We start from the raw sequence: 16832 nt of genomic DNA, 5'->3' as shown, positions 1-16832 counted from the left end.
ACTTCCTGTCTTTGTGAGACTGATGTAAGCAAAACGTGCCTCAAAAAATGTTTCACTGGGGTGACGCTATGAAAAGCTTTAGATTGGTGCGGCCTTTGGGGGCCAGCACTTGGCAGGGTGTGGTGAGTTTGCGGCTTGCGGTGTGATCAACCGTCAGGCAGCGGCTATAAAGCCCCGGTCCCAACCTGCTGTACCTCCCCGTTTGGGGATGAGCACCACCTCCGTATGGATTCGGGAGCATGTAGCACTTTTAGTGTGTGACCCTCTGCAACCACTTCTGACTCCATGGTTGGTGCACGTCAGTCTCTACATTCTCAACAAGTTTGGCTGTCCAATAAGCGCACATAGCTCGCGTGGGCCATGATGAGTGATCGAACTCTCGTGCAGACAGATTTCAGCAGTGGTGCCAAGCTGATTGATGCGTGACGGCATTTTGTCTCCTCTCCGGGCACAGAAGAGGTAGTCAGTAAGAAGGCAGTGGATGCAGCTGGAGGGACACAGCAGAGGCAGGCAAACCTGCTTTTCATTCAGGTTTTCAATCAATAATGTGAGAAGGCTGGGAATCAATGTGTTATGAAATAGACATGAATTGTGGATACCAGTATTATGTTCATGTTTTACCAAAACATGCATATTGGCTTTGTTTGGTGTGAAATAAGATATAAAAATAAATGTTACATAAATAAGTAGCTCTGGGCCATTTTCATTTTAGCTTTCACCAAAAAAATCCTTGGTGATCCCTAATATAGCCAGTAGTACATTTAAACATTTACACTGCATCTATACCATTTCACTCATGAACTACCGGGATCGATATCGGCAGCATAGAACCCTGATGGGAACATCCCCATTCACAACATCAGTCATTTACTTTTTTGTTACTGCAATGACGAACATTGGGATCTTTCTCCACCGCATCATTCCAACTGAAGCAGCTCTTTATTGGTGGTCATTAGTTTGTGCTGGTGTAGGAAGGTGTCCAAGGAGTGGTTGGCAACACAATCATCCAAGTTTGGGGTGTACGGTGGGTCTTCCGTGTCGAAGTGATTCTTCTCTCAAGTGTTCATCCATCCATTCTACTCCTCTGCATCATCTCTCTTCTCCATCACCTTTTGTCTTTCTATTTTGCTCCCACTTTCTTTATTTCTCTGATAAATCCGCTACTCTGTATACCAATTTCTCATGCACTATCTCACCTTTGTTAATCTCCCTTTTTTTCTCACTGCTCTCTTTGAATCTTAAACTCCCATCGCTCCAACAATCTATTCTTCCCCGCTTGCATATTCAGGTTTGTGCTCACAGATACTGAGCCCTGTCTACCCTAAAGTGTTTTTTTTCTCCCATCGCTTGAACAGATTCACATATCCCTTCCCACACACATCGTTCCTCACATCTTTCCGTCTCGCTGTCTCTTTCCTTCACTCTTCTGATGGATGTCAAAGGCCTCTATCAGTGTTTTACACATAATCCAAATAAGATATGCTCATGCCTGCATTTGTGTAAGTCCTAGGCAGGCTGTGACACAATGTGCTGACAGAGGATTCAAAGACACATCCACACACAAAAAACAAACTATACACATTCAAACGCTTCTCCAGCAACACTGAGACACACACATATTGTTAAAAGGTTAGAAATTGAGTTATTTGAGGTAATGCATTCATGTGTGAGGATGTCCCACAGTCTATTGTGTTCAGCTAAAAAACAATGTGCATGTAAATTGCTGTGTTCAGTAATGCTGACATACAGTATATGTTTCTTCTTGGTATCCCATCCATATCAAAGAAGTAAAGCATCATGAATGCAAAGCTTCATTGAGATGTGACAAACGTGACACCACAATATGTTCGCTTCTACCTGACATGTACACTAAGCATTTTTCAAGAGAAACTTGTCTCCAGTCACAGAAAATCTGCACCAAAACCTGCTGCTCCTTCGGATGCCTCATGGACACCTCCCTTGTGAGGTGTTCTGGGCCTGACCAGCTGGTAGGAGGCCCCCGGGGGCAGACCTCGGACACCCTGGAGGGATTATGTCTTGCAGCTGCCCTGGGAAAATCTTGCAGTTTCCATGGAGACATGGAAGTCTGGATTCCGTACTGAGACGGCTGCCGCCTCAACTCTTATCCATGTAAGTGGGAGAAAATGTATGGATGTACGACTTATGATATAACTCGACCAACATTGTAGTCATATGGACAGACCACCCAATCACAATACCATTTACACTCACTTTGATGCCAATAAACAATGTATTTTCCACTTAACCTAACATCTAACATGTTGGTGGACTGTCAAAGGAAAGCCCATGAAAACACAAGCGGAACACCCAGTGAAAGAATGAATTTTGCTAAGAATGCTATTGATGGTTCCCACGTCACGACAGCCCGCCGAGCCCCAGACGCCCACCTCTTCTGAATCCCTGTTGCCTCCCATGCAACACGAAGAGGACCGCGGCACACGTTCCCCTCCTCTGCCCAAACCACGCAGCCCCAAGGGTTCCCAAACCCCGGCTCCCGTGCCAAGCTGCGTGGCGCCACAGATTCCTCTAGTGTCCAAGCCACGCAGCTCCAAGGTTTCCCAAAACCCGGCTCCCGTGCCATGCTGTGTGACGCCCCGGATTCCTCCTGTGCCCAAGCCGCACAGTCTCAAGGGTTCCCAAACCCCGGCTCCTGTGCCAAGCTGCGTGATGGCCCAGATTCCTCCTGTGCCCAAGCCACGCAGCCCCAAGGGTCCCCAAACCCCGACTCCCGGGCCAAGCTGCGTGACGGCCCGGATCCCTCCTCTGCCCAAGCCACGCAGCCCCAAGGGTTTCCAAACCCTGCCTCCCGTGCCAAGCTGCGTAACAGCCCAGATTCCACCTGTGCCCAAACCGCGCAGCCCCAAGGTTCCACAAGCCCCTGCTCCCGTACCAAGCTGCGTGGTGCCATAGATTCCTCCAGTGCCCAAACCACGTAGCCTCAGGGGTTCCCAAGACCTGGCTCCCGTGCCCAGCGGCTTAATGCTCCAGACCCCCCAGAGCCCAAACCCCGCCTGAGGCCCTCTGAAGCTCCGGTCGGGGAGGCAGAGCAACTGGAACCCAAGACCCTCCTCCAGGTCCCCCCCCTCCCTTCCCTGGTTCCATGTCCAGTGGCATACGGTGTCTGGAATCCGCCTTCGGAAGGGGGGGCTAGTACGACCAGCCGTGCATCCTACGATGCACGGCTGGTCGTCACACCCCGTCCGTGAAGTGTGGGGATGATGCCCTCTGCTGGTCGCCCGAGGAGGAACAGCCCACAGGGCCTCCAGCACGACTGGTTCTTGCAGCTAACCGGGATATGCTGTCCAGTATGTTACCGCTTGTCCAAGACTCACATTGCTGTTCCTCTGCTCCACAGTCCAGCCAAGACCGAGGGTCCGCTCCTCCTCTTCCGGCACCACCTCTTCCACGGCGGGATGCCACGGCGTCGCCCCCTGCGGCGCCACCTCTTCCACGGCGGGAAGCCACGCCGCCGCCGCCTCCTCTGGCGCCACCTCCTCTGGCGCCACCTCCTCTGGCACCACCTCTTCCACGGCAGGACGCCACACCACCGCCTCCTCTGGCGCCACCTCTTCCACAACGGGCTGGCCTCCCCTGCCAAGCCCACCACCCTGGCTTGGCAGGGTCCATCCATGGCTCCCACTGGGCCTGCCGTCATGGGCGCCCTCCAGAGGAGCCCGGGCCCCTTTGGGCCGCTCACCCTTCAGGCCGCCCTCCTGCGTGGCCCTGCCACCCTGGCCGACCTCCAGAGTGGTCCGGCCAGCAACCCACCTCCGGTCCCCCTGCCTCCCATCCCTCTTGGTCTGTGGACTTTTTGGACATCTGGGATCCGTCCTTGGGGGGGGGGGGGGGGGGGGGGGGTACTGTCACAATGTGGGTGTCACCCTCTCGTGACAGCTCCTTTAGTTTCCTTCTTTGCTTCTGTTCCAGTTTCCATGCCCTTATTTTTGTAACTACTTCCTTTCTTGTTCCCTTCCGTTTTCTCTCAGACTCATTTCACACACCTGTCTCTAATTTCACACTCCCTATTTAGTGCAGGTGTGTGCTCTTTCGTTTGTGGCTTGATTGTCTTTGTGTTTGGTTTGCCTGGTAGTTGCTGTATGCACAGTTTAAGTGCCATTAAATTCCTTTTACCTGCATTTTGGTCCTGCTCTCTGCATCCTGGGGTCGTACTGCAAAACTCGCAAGCGTGAACGTGACAGAAAGTCCCCGATTTTGCACATATGCTCTCATGAGTTTTCCCATAACCCTAACCCTAAATAATGTAAATAATGAAATGTTAACATAAAACACATTTCATAGACAGTAATTGTAGTTGTTCATGTAGAAAACGATTCAAAAATAATGACATCTAAATGACATATTTTTATTTACCTTCTTTTGCAAAGAGAGAGGCGAAGACCTTTGACAAGTGACATTTGTCTCACAAACTAAACTAAAATACAATGGTGGCTATTGTAGAACGTGTATACGTCAGACGGCTGAGTTGTTTATCCAGAATTCAAATAATTATGTGGTAAATGTTATTCTTGTGTGCCGCCAGCCACAACATTGCTTGGCAACAGCAAATCAGGAAGGGACTTCACGCCAGCTAACTGAAGTCATGTGACACAAATACAACAGTTTGTCAAGCGTGCCATTTTGCATGCTAACCAGGCAGGCGAACGCAAACGCAAAAGTTTTGCAGAAATTTTGGATATTAACCACGCTCAGGACGGCAGACGATAACTGAGGTACCACTGTATTTCAAAAAGTCTCAGAGGGCCAAGCTGGTTTTGGTTTTGGTTGCAATGACCAGTTGCAACATGTATGAGACTATTTTTCTTTGAGTTTGTCTTAGGAAGTATAAAATAATCCATCGTAGTGTTATTTTTGTGCTTGTCAATGTCTGCGGTCTGGATCAAATGTTGACCTGAGCACATATTCAACAGGAGATTTCGATTCCGGAGTTCGACCCAGAGTTGGAGTGAAAGGTTGCTAAGCATGTCATTAGATGACGATTATCAATAGCACAGCCTATTAGTAGCTCTTGGCATGAGGACCCTGACCCTGACTCTCATTGTAGTTTTCCTTGTTCTACGCCAGAATTAAGAAATCAGACAATGAGAGATCAGCTTGCACAGATAGAGTGCTCCCCCAGGAAGATGCAATAAAGCCACTCTCTAAGTAAATAAAGCAGTTATTTTTTAAATCAGTGAAATCAATGTTTATGTGGGCGTAATACTGTATATGTAGAGTAGCTTTTTGTGGATATTTGACCAGATATGGTCATCACAGTATTGAAGTTTCTAAGGCTAAAAGTGACAACAGATTTATCACACAGGTCTGTAGCATGTATATTAAACAAATATACATGCTATTTGTGCGTGTCCATCACTGAAAACCTCTTTGGCTTGACTCATCTATCCGTTTCAATACAGGGAAACAACATGAGTGTACATGTGATTATGTTTTCCATAATATTCTGCATGTATCGTAACATGCCAGAATTCAGTAGAATATGCAGCGATTGTGCGAAAGATTAAGCTTAGAACTTTGCCGCTTCACTCTATCCTGGGTTCACTGTTTTGTGGTTGAATATGGCAAAAAAATATATATGTTGATTTAGGCGTATTTACAAGCACAAGACTGTATAAATGAACTAAAATACAAGGATACAATAAAATACAGAAGAGACATTCAAAGACACTGTGATGCTCTGATGAGGAACAAAGAAACAAATGACCTTGACAGTCATGTTACTGGCAAGACAAGGAGATCCCCCCTGAGATCCTTCAACGAAACAATGGGGCGTCAAACGGCAACTGGCTATGTGGAGATGTTGCAGTTGGAATCCTTTGTGACTGAAGACCTTTTCAACAGGAATAACCTCACTCTTTTGAACCACCATGCATGTTTCCCTGGCGTACGGCTCAAGATATTTGGTGCAGGATGGCAAGGGGGGCAAGCATCATTTCCACGAGCCTCCTCAAACACTGGCATCAAGCATGCCCAAACCCATGTTTGAGGTGATTAACAAGAATGGCGCATCTACTCATTACTGAGTCCTTGACATTGAATCATTGACATTGACCCTACACTGATATTCACAGAGTTGTATTGAACATACATTATACACTATTTTCAAATGCATGCATTACACATATCCCGCTACGACAATAACCTTGACTAGTCATTCATCTGATTCAGTACTGATCATTTGGAATCACAAACTCAAATACCCTTGTGTATCCTTGCTGTGGTAAATATTTGACAAGTCATTTTCACTGATAAACCCTATTATCAAATGGTCCACTCAGATAAGATAGAAATCTGTGACAGATACCGTAGCTGGTAATTACAACAGATTGACTGCAGAAGCAATGGGATGGGTCAGGGCATCATTGTAGCACAAACCTTTTGTCCTTTGCCTGCCCTGGTACTTTATTTGTTGAAGGATAACGTACAGTATGTAAGTAATTGTTTGTTAAAATGTTATATTAAGTGTATTTTAGGAGCTGGCCCCTGTTTATATGCCTGGACTGTGTAAGCTTACTAATGTCGTAATTGTAAAGCAATGACTTTAAGTAATCACTGAATAAGAGTGCATTCAATCCTGCCATTCTTTTACAATAAAAGTATTTGACTGTACAATGCTAGTTTTTATAGAAAAGTATTTATTGAGTTTGAGGTGAGGTTGTCAGTATTGTGATGTCACTGATTTCCTTTCCTCAGTAGTACTGATGGAAAGTCAGGCTGGTATTGGTGATACTATTTCAGTACTTGGTCTGGTACATTTTAAAAAGTAATGTATTTCCAAACACAGCATAGTCCACAGCTCCTGTGTGATATATGAGTAATGAGTAAAGTGAGTATATATTTATTAAGAAATCCTGCTGTTTGGAAGCAAATGTTCTATATTTTAGTCTAAATTCAACACACCACCCGGATGCTGAGAGATCATACTATGAATGCACAGTAAACTGCTAAAGAAATCACATCACAGACATTTAAATTTAACTGACTGTGTGTGCATATTTCTACTTTGTGTGTGCGTAGGTGTGTGTGTGTGTGTGTGTGTGTGTGTAAAAGATTGTGTTTTAACAACCAGAGCAGCGGCATACCTCCCACTAGCATCTCTGGATTCCCTGGAGGGACCTAATCAGACAAACTAGGCTTCTCTCACTTCTCGTCCATATGCTTTGATTCCTCACTGAACACCACAAACACGTATTCACTAACACACACACACAAACATGCGCAGACACACCAGCACGCACAAACTTGAAGGCATAAGAAAATCACACAGTCGTACATACAAGAGTGCATGTTTGTCTGATTTTGTTATTATTCTTTCTCCTTATGTTCTCTTCTCTCCCCCAATTATTCAGTGGCATGCCGCATATCATCATGCTTTACAGCATACGGTGGAACCTTGGTTAATTAAGATATGCCTTTATTCGTCCCTCAGTGGGGAAATTTGTAAATCGTAATGGTAATGGTTTTATTTCATTTGAACATGCATCAGATTACAATTGAGTGCATCACATAACAGTTCCCAGTTCCACATGTCCAAAGGAGTGGGAAGAAGCAAAGCTTATTAAATCCTACCCCTCCATCTGGTACTTTTACAATCAGTAACTGTTACATTTGTTCACATCCTGCTTTCCACAATACAGTTTAAGTTTTTTTGTTTTTTTTTAAATAATGTACTTTGTACCGAATTACGAGGTGATATGACCATACAATGACATAATGGGTACCATAGTAACTGTCAATATAGAGATATATAAAGCACATCATGACTGGTTCGAGAATCTTCATCCTTGTATTTAGCAAACATCAACTGCTTGTATTGTTTCTTGAATTCGCTCATCGTTGTGCATTGTTTGAGGTCCTTAATCAATTCCATAGTTTGATTCCACATACTGAAATGCTATGGCTTTTTAACGTAGTCCTAGCATATAAGTGTTTCAAATTTAGTTCTTCCCTGAGATCATATTATTTTAGCTGTTTGAAGATTAACTATATCAGCAAGTTTAAGTATTTGTGATTTTAGAAATAAGGAGTTAGTATGTTCTCTGTAGGCGGCATTATGAATTATCTATCAAGCATGATCCCAGGATGCAGACACATGGACAGTTCAAGCGGTTCAAAATGTAGACAGGAACTGGAACTCAGGGCGACGGTGCAAACAAAAGGTGACACCGTGGACGAAAAACATAGAAGGGTATACCACATGACCTGGATGGGCTGCGGGAGTACAGGTCGGCCGGACGGCAGGGAGTGGAGAAGCAAGCTGCGGTTGGTGGAGGAGAAAGGGTAGATGAGCGGGAAGGCACATGGCATGAAGACTCCACCATAGAGAATAATCCAGCACTGGCTGGCTGCAGGTGAGGAGGATAAGAAGGGAACTAATTGGAAACAGCTGCAGTGTCCCAGTAGCTCCGCCCAGCTCAGGAGGTGTCAGGATCTGAGCAGGGAACACAGGAAGAGAGAGAGCGACACAACACAAATGGAGAAACAAGAATAGGCTCACAGACAGACCAGAGTCACCGCAGCGCGTGACAGTATCCCCCCCCAACTCAACGGACGCCGCCTGGCCGACAGCCGGGTTTATCCGTGAACTTGAGATAAAAGTCAGTAATGAGCGACGGATCGAGGATGAGTGACCGGGGCACCCATGAGCGGTCCTCGGGGCCGTAACCCTCCCAGTCGATGAGGTACTGAACACCCCTACCACGTCTCCTTGCGTCCAAGATGGCTTTGGCGGTAAAAGCGGGGTGACCATCAATCACCCGCAGAGGAGGAGGAGGAGGCACTGGTGGAGGACTGAGTTCGCAGGGTTTGACTGGCTTGATCCAAGACATGTTGTATACTGGGTAGGACTTGAGGGAGGGGGGAGTCTTTAACCGGACCGAAACTGGATTCACCATCCGCGCCACCTCATATGGGCACACAAATCTGGGTGCGAGTTTCTTGGATTCCACTGCCAAGGGGAGGTCCCGGGATGACAGCCTTACACCTTCTGTCCCGGTTCATAGTCCGGGGCAGCCATTTGATGGCGATTGGCTAGCCTCTGATTACGCTGTGCAGTGTGGACCAGGGCCGCCTGGGTGTTGCGCCAAACCCGGTGGACACGGCGGTGGGAGGACTTGCTTCTTGCACAGATGGAGCAGGCTGCCACAAAGCTCTTACAGTCTGCATGTAGGGTGGACCACCAAAAGCGCTGGGCAATGAGGAAAGCCGTCTGCCTCGCTCCAGGATGACAAGCGAGCTTGGAACTGTGTGCCCACGACAATACCTCAGGACGAAGGGTGCGAGGAACAAACAATCGTCCAGTAGGACAACCAGTTGGTGGGGGCGTGTCCTTCCCGGCCTCCATCACACTCTCCTCCACCCGCCACTGGACGGCACCAAGGATCCGGGCTTGAGGAAGAATGGTCTCTGGGCATGGTTCCTCAACGGGTGGTGCAAACATCCGGGATAGCGCGTCTGGCTTCCCATTGCCGGAACCGGGGCGGTAAGTGAGGGTGAAGTCGAATCTGGTCAGGAACAGGGACCACCGTGCCTGGCGAGGATTGAGGCGCTGGGTGGAGCGAATGTATGACAGGTTCCTGTGGTCCTTGTAGATGGTGAATGGGTGTGATGCGCCTTCCAACCAGTGCCTCCACTCCTGGAGGGCCAGAACTACCGCCAACAGCTCTCTATTGCCAACATCATAGTTACGCTCAGCAGCCAACAGATGCCTGGAGAAGAAGGCACAGGGGTGCAGCCTCTGGTCGGAGCTGGAACACTGGGAGAGCACGGCCCCAACGCCCATGTCCGATGCGTCGACCTTGACAACAAAAGGAAGAGAGGGATTAGGATGGACAAAAATAAACTCTTAAGGTGCCGGAAGGCCAGGTCGGCCTCCGGAGTCCAGGAAAAGGGAACTTTAGAGGATGTGAGCTTGTTCAGAGGTTCGGCAACCTTACTAAAGTAGTAAACAGCTGCAGGGTCCCAGTAGCTCCGCCCAGCTCAGGAGGTGTCAGGATCTGAGCAGGGAACACAGGAGGAGAGAGAGCGACACAACACAAATGGAAAAACAAGAATAGGCTCACAGACAGACCAGAGCCACCGCAGCGCGTGACATTATCCTTACTGACCTTTTTTGCAGTACATTTAGCGAGTGAAGATTGCTTTTATAGTCATTACCCTATATTTTTTAATGCATTGGTTATCCTCTGACATTAGCATGTTGGTAGGTTAACGTCGGACAATGACGCCACAACTTTGCATGCATTTTCCGGTTATCGTAAAATATGGTGCACGTCTTGTTGTGGTATTAACTGTGTGAATCCATGTGCGTTCTTAATGTATTTATTTCATCTTCCCTGTTAGCACACATTAGTTAGCTAGCAAAGCAGAAGGCAGCTACTACATTGTCTACATGATGTCTTCAGCGGATGACTCTCAAAAATGTTAACACAGAACCTGTTTACATGACTTTACATGCTTAAAGCCATTCTCACTGCATATACAATACTGAAAGAAATGGCTAAATGAACTCTTAAGATTACTTGTGCCTTTACTGAATGACAAACATTCCTGATTTGCCATGAGTTATTTCTTTTATTCAATCATGTTTCCCACCTCCTTTGTCAAAATGCTGGCACTTGCAGCTTCCATTGGCTCCATTTTGGGTTAATGGGGTGAGAAACACTATTGAATTCAAGAAAGAACAAAGCAAAATTGCTTCTCGATCAAAAATCACGCCACACTCCCTATCCCACCTCTACACAAACTTAGCTTTCACTTCCTAGAGCGTTTCATCAACATGCGAAATAGACTGTGTATTTTCATCCTGGGGTCCGACTTGGTCGACAGCAACACGGTCCAAAGAACCCCCGAAGTAAGGCTTAGGAGGCGTAATAGCCTTTGCAGCAGCATCCGGGTACATCCACGTTTTTGCTAGTTTTTAGTCAAGATTGGCATTCAGAAACCTTATTGCCCAGATTATGGCCTCAAACATTTTGACCAAGGAGCCATTTCGTTTGAGAATGACCCATCAGTACTGTGCACATGATGTTTTAAAGCTGTTTTTCATCAACAATTAAGTCTTGATTAATAAAACTTATAGCATCTTCTTTGAAACACATTATTTAACTTGATGTATTGTTGTTTTCCGACAATGTTTACTTTTGGTGTTTGTATTTTTAGTATTTAAGCCACAACCTAAATGTGACAGATTCCTCTTGTTAGTGGGCTGTCAGGAATTACTGTGAATTGAAAATTATTTAATTCCACTTCATGTAATTCAATCCAATTATTCAAATGGAATTCTGAATTCTACACAGAATTACATTTAATTGTTTTTGAATTTCCATTAAGTTGTTCTTTTTTTTTTGTTTTGGCTCCTCAGCTTCCCGCTCAAAGTACCTCTCCACCACCGAGTGCCTTCCCTTCTCCTCTCTCTTCAGACAGAAAGCCAATCGCTGCTGTCGAAACAAATAAGAGGTGGCTGGGATCATTTAAAGACCTATAAATAACACCAAAGGGAGGGCAGGCAATGACTGCGCCTGATGGCTAAATGCACACACACAATAGTTAAACAGCAATGCACACGCATAGATACTTGGGTGTTAATTTGTCAGATAGTGTGTTAGGTGGAGATAAGCGCAATGGCAGGGATGTGTATTATTTGCTAATTTGACTTTTGCTATGGCTCCACCAATGAATGTAATGGTCTTCGTGTGCGGGTACACCTGAATCCACAACCAGCCATCCACAACAGACCCATCATTTCTGCTGCACTGTTGACTATTGGTTATATTTATTTTTAAATGACTATTAAATGACATTTTTTAAAAAAATAATTCTGATTGTTTCCTGTAGCTTACATTGCATAGTGTTTGTCTTATTTACAGACAGTGTCTATATTGTGCAATGCATCCAACGGCATCGCAATGAAAGAGGTAAAAGATGCATCATTCCACGAGCTGTCACCTGGCATTACTTTGTTGCCTAAATTGGTATGGATATCAATCATTCATTCATTTTCAACCGCTTATTCTCATGTGGGTTGTGGGGGTGCTGGAGCCTATCCCAGCTGTCTTCCGGCGAGAGGCGGGGTACACCCTGGACTGGTGGCCAGCCAATCACAGGGTACATATAGACAACCATTCCCACCCACATTCATACCTATGGACAATTTGGAGTGGCCAATTAACCTAGCATGTTTTGGGAATGTGGGAGGAAACCGGAGTACCTGGAGAAAACCCACACATGCACGGGGAGAACATGCAAGGTATGGATATCAGTACTGTAAAAATGCTGGACAATATGAGGTTATTGGTAAGAAAGCCAGTATCGAGCATCTCTGTTGAAAAGCCACTAAAGGCTGCCTGCAAATTGAAGCTAAAAAAGCAGGAGAGAGGGTCTTGATCCTAATTTATGAAGCTTGTTCGTGTCTTGAGAAGAAGAGGAAGAAAAATGGTGATTTTGTTGTGTCAGAGCCTGCCAAGCCTTCAGTGGTGTTGTTTCTGACAGCTTTCTGCCAAGTAGGACATTAAATAATCAGCACTATCTTTCTCTCGCTCGCTACTACTCTCACTTTCTCTGAGCATATGTGAGTGTGTTCATCTGACTGACTTACTGCAGTTCTCTGTTATAAATATTTAGCCAGGAATGAGACACTGGCAGCTTGGTAAATGGCAGCACTCACACACACTGTTTCTCTGCCAGTACCCTCTTAAATACAACACAATTGGCACTTGTTTTAAGCCACTGCACATCAGGCCAAATCAATTTATAGAGTGTCAATTTGTGGGGGATGTTAAGCAGTTACACCACAAGGTCAAACTGGTACGTCTTCTGAAGATATAACAATCATTCTTGTCTAAATCCATCACATGGTTCAGACTAAGAAGTCATCCTAGAAAGTACAATTATATTTGACTTTTACTATTTTACTACCTGGAGCTCAAATTACTCAAATTACTCATCACAGACACTTGCAAATGCCCAACAAGTCAGTGAAACAATAATCTTTGACAACCCGTCAATCAGTCAAAGTCGAATCCACATGGAGCCCCCGAGAGTCAGTGAAACGGCAGTATTCATCAAACTGTGATTCAGTGAAACTTTGGTCTTCTCCGAGCAAACGTGAGTCAGTGCAACTCCTTGTAAGTCAGTAAAACAAACCCAAGCCACTTGTCAATCCACCCGTGAGTGAGTGAAACTCAAGTCTTTGCTGAGCACACTCGAGTCAGTGGAATTTAGAGTGTTTGTAAGTCCATCATTGAAACTCAAGACTTGGTCGAGCATCTGCGAGTAAGTGAAAGTCCAGTATTTGTCAACGAGTGAGTCAGTGAAACACAAGAAACTCCAATCTTCATCAAGCACCTTTGAGTCAGTGTAGCTCAAGTCTTCACCAACCAGTTAAACTCAGTCAGTTAAACTCAAGGCTTTACAAGCACTAGTGAATCAGTGAATTTTTTTTGTCAACGCTTGAATTAGTGAAACTCCAGTCAGTGAAAGTCGAATCTTCGTCCACCTGTGAGTCAGTCAAACTCAAGTCTTCCTCGAGTACCTCTGAGCCATTGAATGTCAAATCTTCACCAATCTGTAAGTCACCGAAACTCCAATTTTTGTTGATCACCTGTAAGCCAGTGAAACATCAGTTGTCCTTGAGCACCCATGAGGAAGTGAAAGTCCAGGCTTCATAGTCCCGTGTGTAAGTAAAACTCCAGTCTTTGTCATCTGTCAGTCACTCAAAGTTAAGTCTTTGTCCACCTGTGAGTCTGTGAAAATCAAGTCTTGGTTGAGCAATCTTGTGTCAGGGAAAGTCGAATCTTTGTCATCCTATAAGTCATTGAAAGTCCAGTCTTTGTCAAGCACTAGCGAGTCAGTGAAAGTCATCTGGGGATGTGAGTCAGTGGAGCTGAAGACTTTATTGAGCACTGGTGTGTCGGAGACAATCGAGTCTTTGTCAGTCAGTGAAATTCAAGTCTTCGTCGAGCACCAGTGAATTATAATTCATTTATACAAATGCAGTTAGAGGAACAGTGACAGAGTTCGCTAAAAAAAGCTCTTTCATGACTTGCACATGCCGAGTTTACACCGATAGCTCTTCAGATGTACATAGTATATGTAAAGGCTGTTACATGTGTTAGTTTGCACATACTATAAGGGTCACACATCCGTAGTGCCAGAAGGTGCACGTGGGTGTGTGGTTGTTTTGTTTTATGTGCGTAAGCTCCTTGCTCTCTGATTATGTGTATGACGTTATGTGTGACAGCTGGGTTCTGGAGGTGCTATAGAGCATAACTAACCCCCGGAGACAGGCTAGGAGGGTTATCACATTACACTTCAGCACATATAGTATAAATAATATCAGTGTGGCTATTTCAAGGTATTGGCATACTATATGTTCGAATGATCGCGTTTTCCACTTGTACTTTATGGATGGCTTCTTTACCTCCCACAGTCCTAACAAAAGAGATTTGAGTAGGCTTGTTTCCTTCTTCAAAAGATGGTCAAGAGGGGATGCACAGATGACATTTGAAGTCAAAGCTATTTGTGGCGGTACACCTTCGAATGGTAGATTAGCGAGTAACAATCATAATCACTACCTTTTTCTGGCACTTACGTTTCTTGCCAAAATACTAAGAAGGTGCAGGACTTTTGGCAGCATTGCAGGGTGTAAATGCAACCGTAAAAATGAGGAAAACGAGTTGGGTTTTTGGCCAAAAATGGGTGTATTTTTGCAGAGGAAAAATACAATTTGGCTGGTTTTCCGATAAATACCAACAGCGGAATGACAAATAGGCAGGGATCCACTGTACACTCACTTACGATGGCCTAAAGGACAACACAGAAATTATGAAATGCTGTAAATTAAAATGCAGAAGTTATCCAGGTTACCAGGTGGGGCCATACCTAAGGGATATCTCTGTCTATGGGATAAATCGCTGGGATGTCCAAGAAGAATGTTGGCTGAATGAAAGGCAACATTTTTACATAAGTCTTTCAACTACCGCATACCGGTGAACGATAAGGGGACTCATATTGTTAGTATCATCCAGACACTCATTAGGTTGGGCTCCCCCCACATTGCACCCGCCAGCATGACGCAATGGTAATGTTGCCAGGGCTTAACATGTCGGTCGTGGTTCGAGACACCAGCACACCACTCTTTATTATCTTTTTTTTTCTTTTTAATAAGTCTGTCAAAATAAAACTTTGGCCTGGTGAAGTCCCCACTGAAGGCCCAGGCACCAAATGCACCACTCACCACTGATCCTGGCAAGATTAAATTCAATAGTGTTTCTCATCTTCTTTATCAAATTGCTCGCAAATTTATTTAGCAGATGCATTCAATGAAAAATTCACAGACAGTGAGGCAGTAACGCGTAGGCTGCTTTGTTTGGGGATTCCATTCTACGGAACAATACCTTAAATAGAACATGGACTTGTTTGTTACACGCAATATTGTACAAAAGACGAGTCTGTGTACGCAAAACAAAGTAAAATTCCTCCAGATTGAGAGGAGCCAGATGAGATGGCTCGAGGATCAGGCCAAGATAACCCAGGGATGTCTCCCTGGGAAGGTGGTCAGAGCATGTCCCAGGATACTTTGAAGAGACAACTCAACTTGCCTGGAAAACGCCCCGGGATCCGTTGGGAGAAGCTGGACGAAGCAGCCGGGAAGAGGGGGGTCTGAGCTTCCCTGCTTACTTGGCTGCTTGCCCTGGGTCCCGGAAGAAGATAGATCAGTGGATGCATGGATTTTCACTGAAAACCGAATCATATATATTAGGGTGTTCAGAAAAATAAAAGTTTGTGATATTCGCTGTGCTGAGTTTTGATTCAGCTCTACTACCTGTGAGTATTGCACCGCAGTTTGCAATTTCTCCCGCGACATCCCTATCCCGTGCCTCACCACATCAGCCTAGCGTGTATTGTTGCTTGGGAGAAGTTACTCTTACTGTAATGCTTTACCCGTTCTCTTTCTTTCCAGATGGCTAGCACACGATCCAAGAGAGACGTTGTGCTTCTAGGAAATGCTCGGAAAGAGAGTTTGTCCTCGTTAAAACAGCTCCCGACAGTCAAGGAGGTTCTCCTGCGACTTTTCTTCTTCCTCAAGAATGAGAAACAGGATCTGAGTTCAGCATCAGCGCTGGTCATTGAGGAGGTCATCCGTTTGTGGAACCAATCCTCCATTACTACTGCAGAAAAACGTAACGCCGTTCAAAAGTTGAAGGTGGAATACGAGAAATACCGGAAAGTGATGAAAAACCACGACAGGGGAGGGGAAGCACAGGAAAAGAAAGAAGCAGAGTACAATAAGTATTGTCTAGGTCTTTTCGACATCGCCAAAGGGAACGTGATTTCCCACATTGAAATTCAAGAAGACAGGGACTTCCTGAGGGATCAACGCGGTGCCCGGGTGATGTTCCTAGGTGGATCTGATAAGAAGTACGAGGCGAGAATCAAGGCAAAAGACAAGAAACAAAAGGACCTCGAGGGGCGTCGCTGGAAGTCGAAGAGTGAAATCGACAGACTTTTGGCCAAATCAGCGGTTGAGTGTGAGCAATCTCAAGCCACTTCATCTGAAGACGATCACGACGACGATGAGTATGCGCCTCCAAAACCTCTACGCCTACGGTCCCGTACCAAAAAAATCCTTTGTGAACCGATCCAATGGTCTGTAGTGACACCATTCTGGCCTTGTTGGTCCGTGTTTAGTATGCCGAGTGTGCATACTGAACAGAGAACAAACAGAACACGCAAACATAACAGTTACTTTACGAGTTAACAGCATGTACAGTGAACGCACCTTCACACTATAG

Source organism: Doryrhamphus excisus, chromosome 1 (genome assembly GCF_030265055.1).
Source record: "Doryrhamphus excisus isolate RoL2022-K1 chromosome 1, RoL_Dexc_1.0, whole genome shotgun sequence".
NCBI lineage: Eukaryota > Metazoa > Chordata > Actinopteri > Syngnathiformes > Syngnathidae > Doryrhamphus > Doryrhamphus excisus.
Note: the sequence above shows the minus strand (reverse complement) of the source record.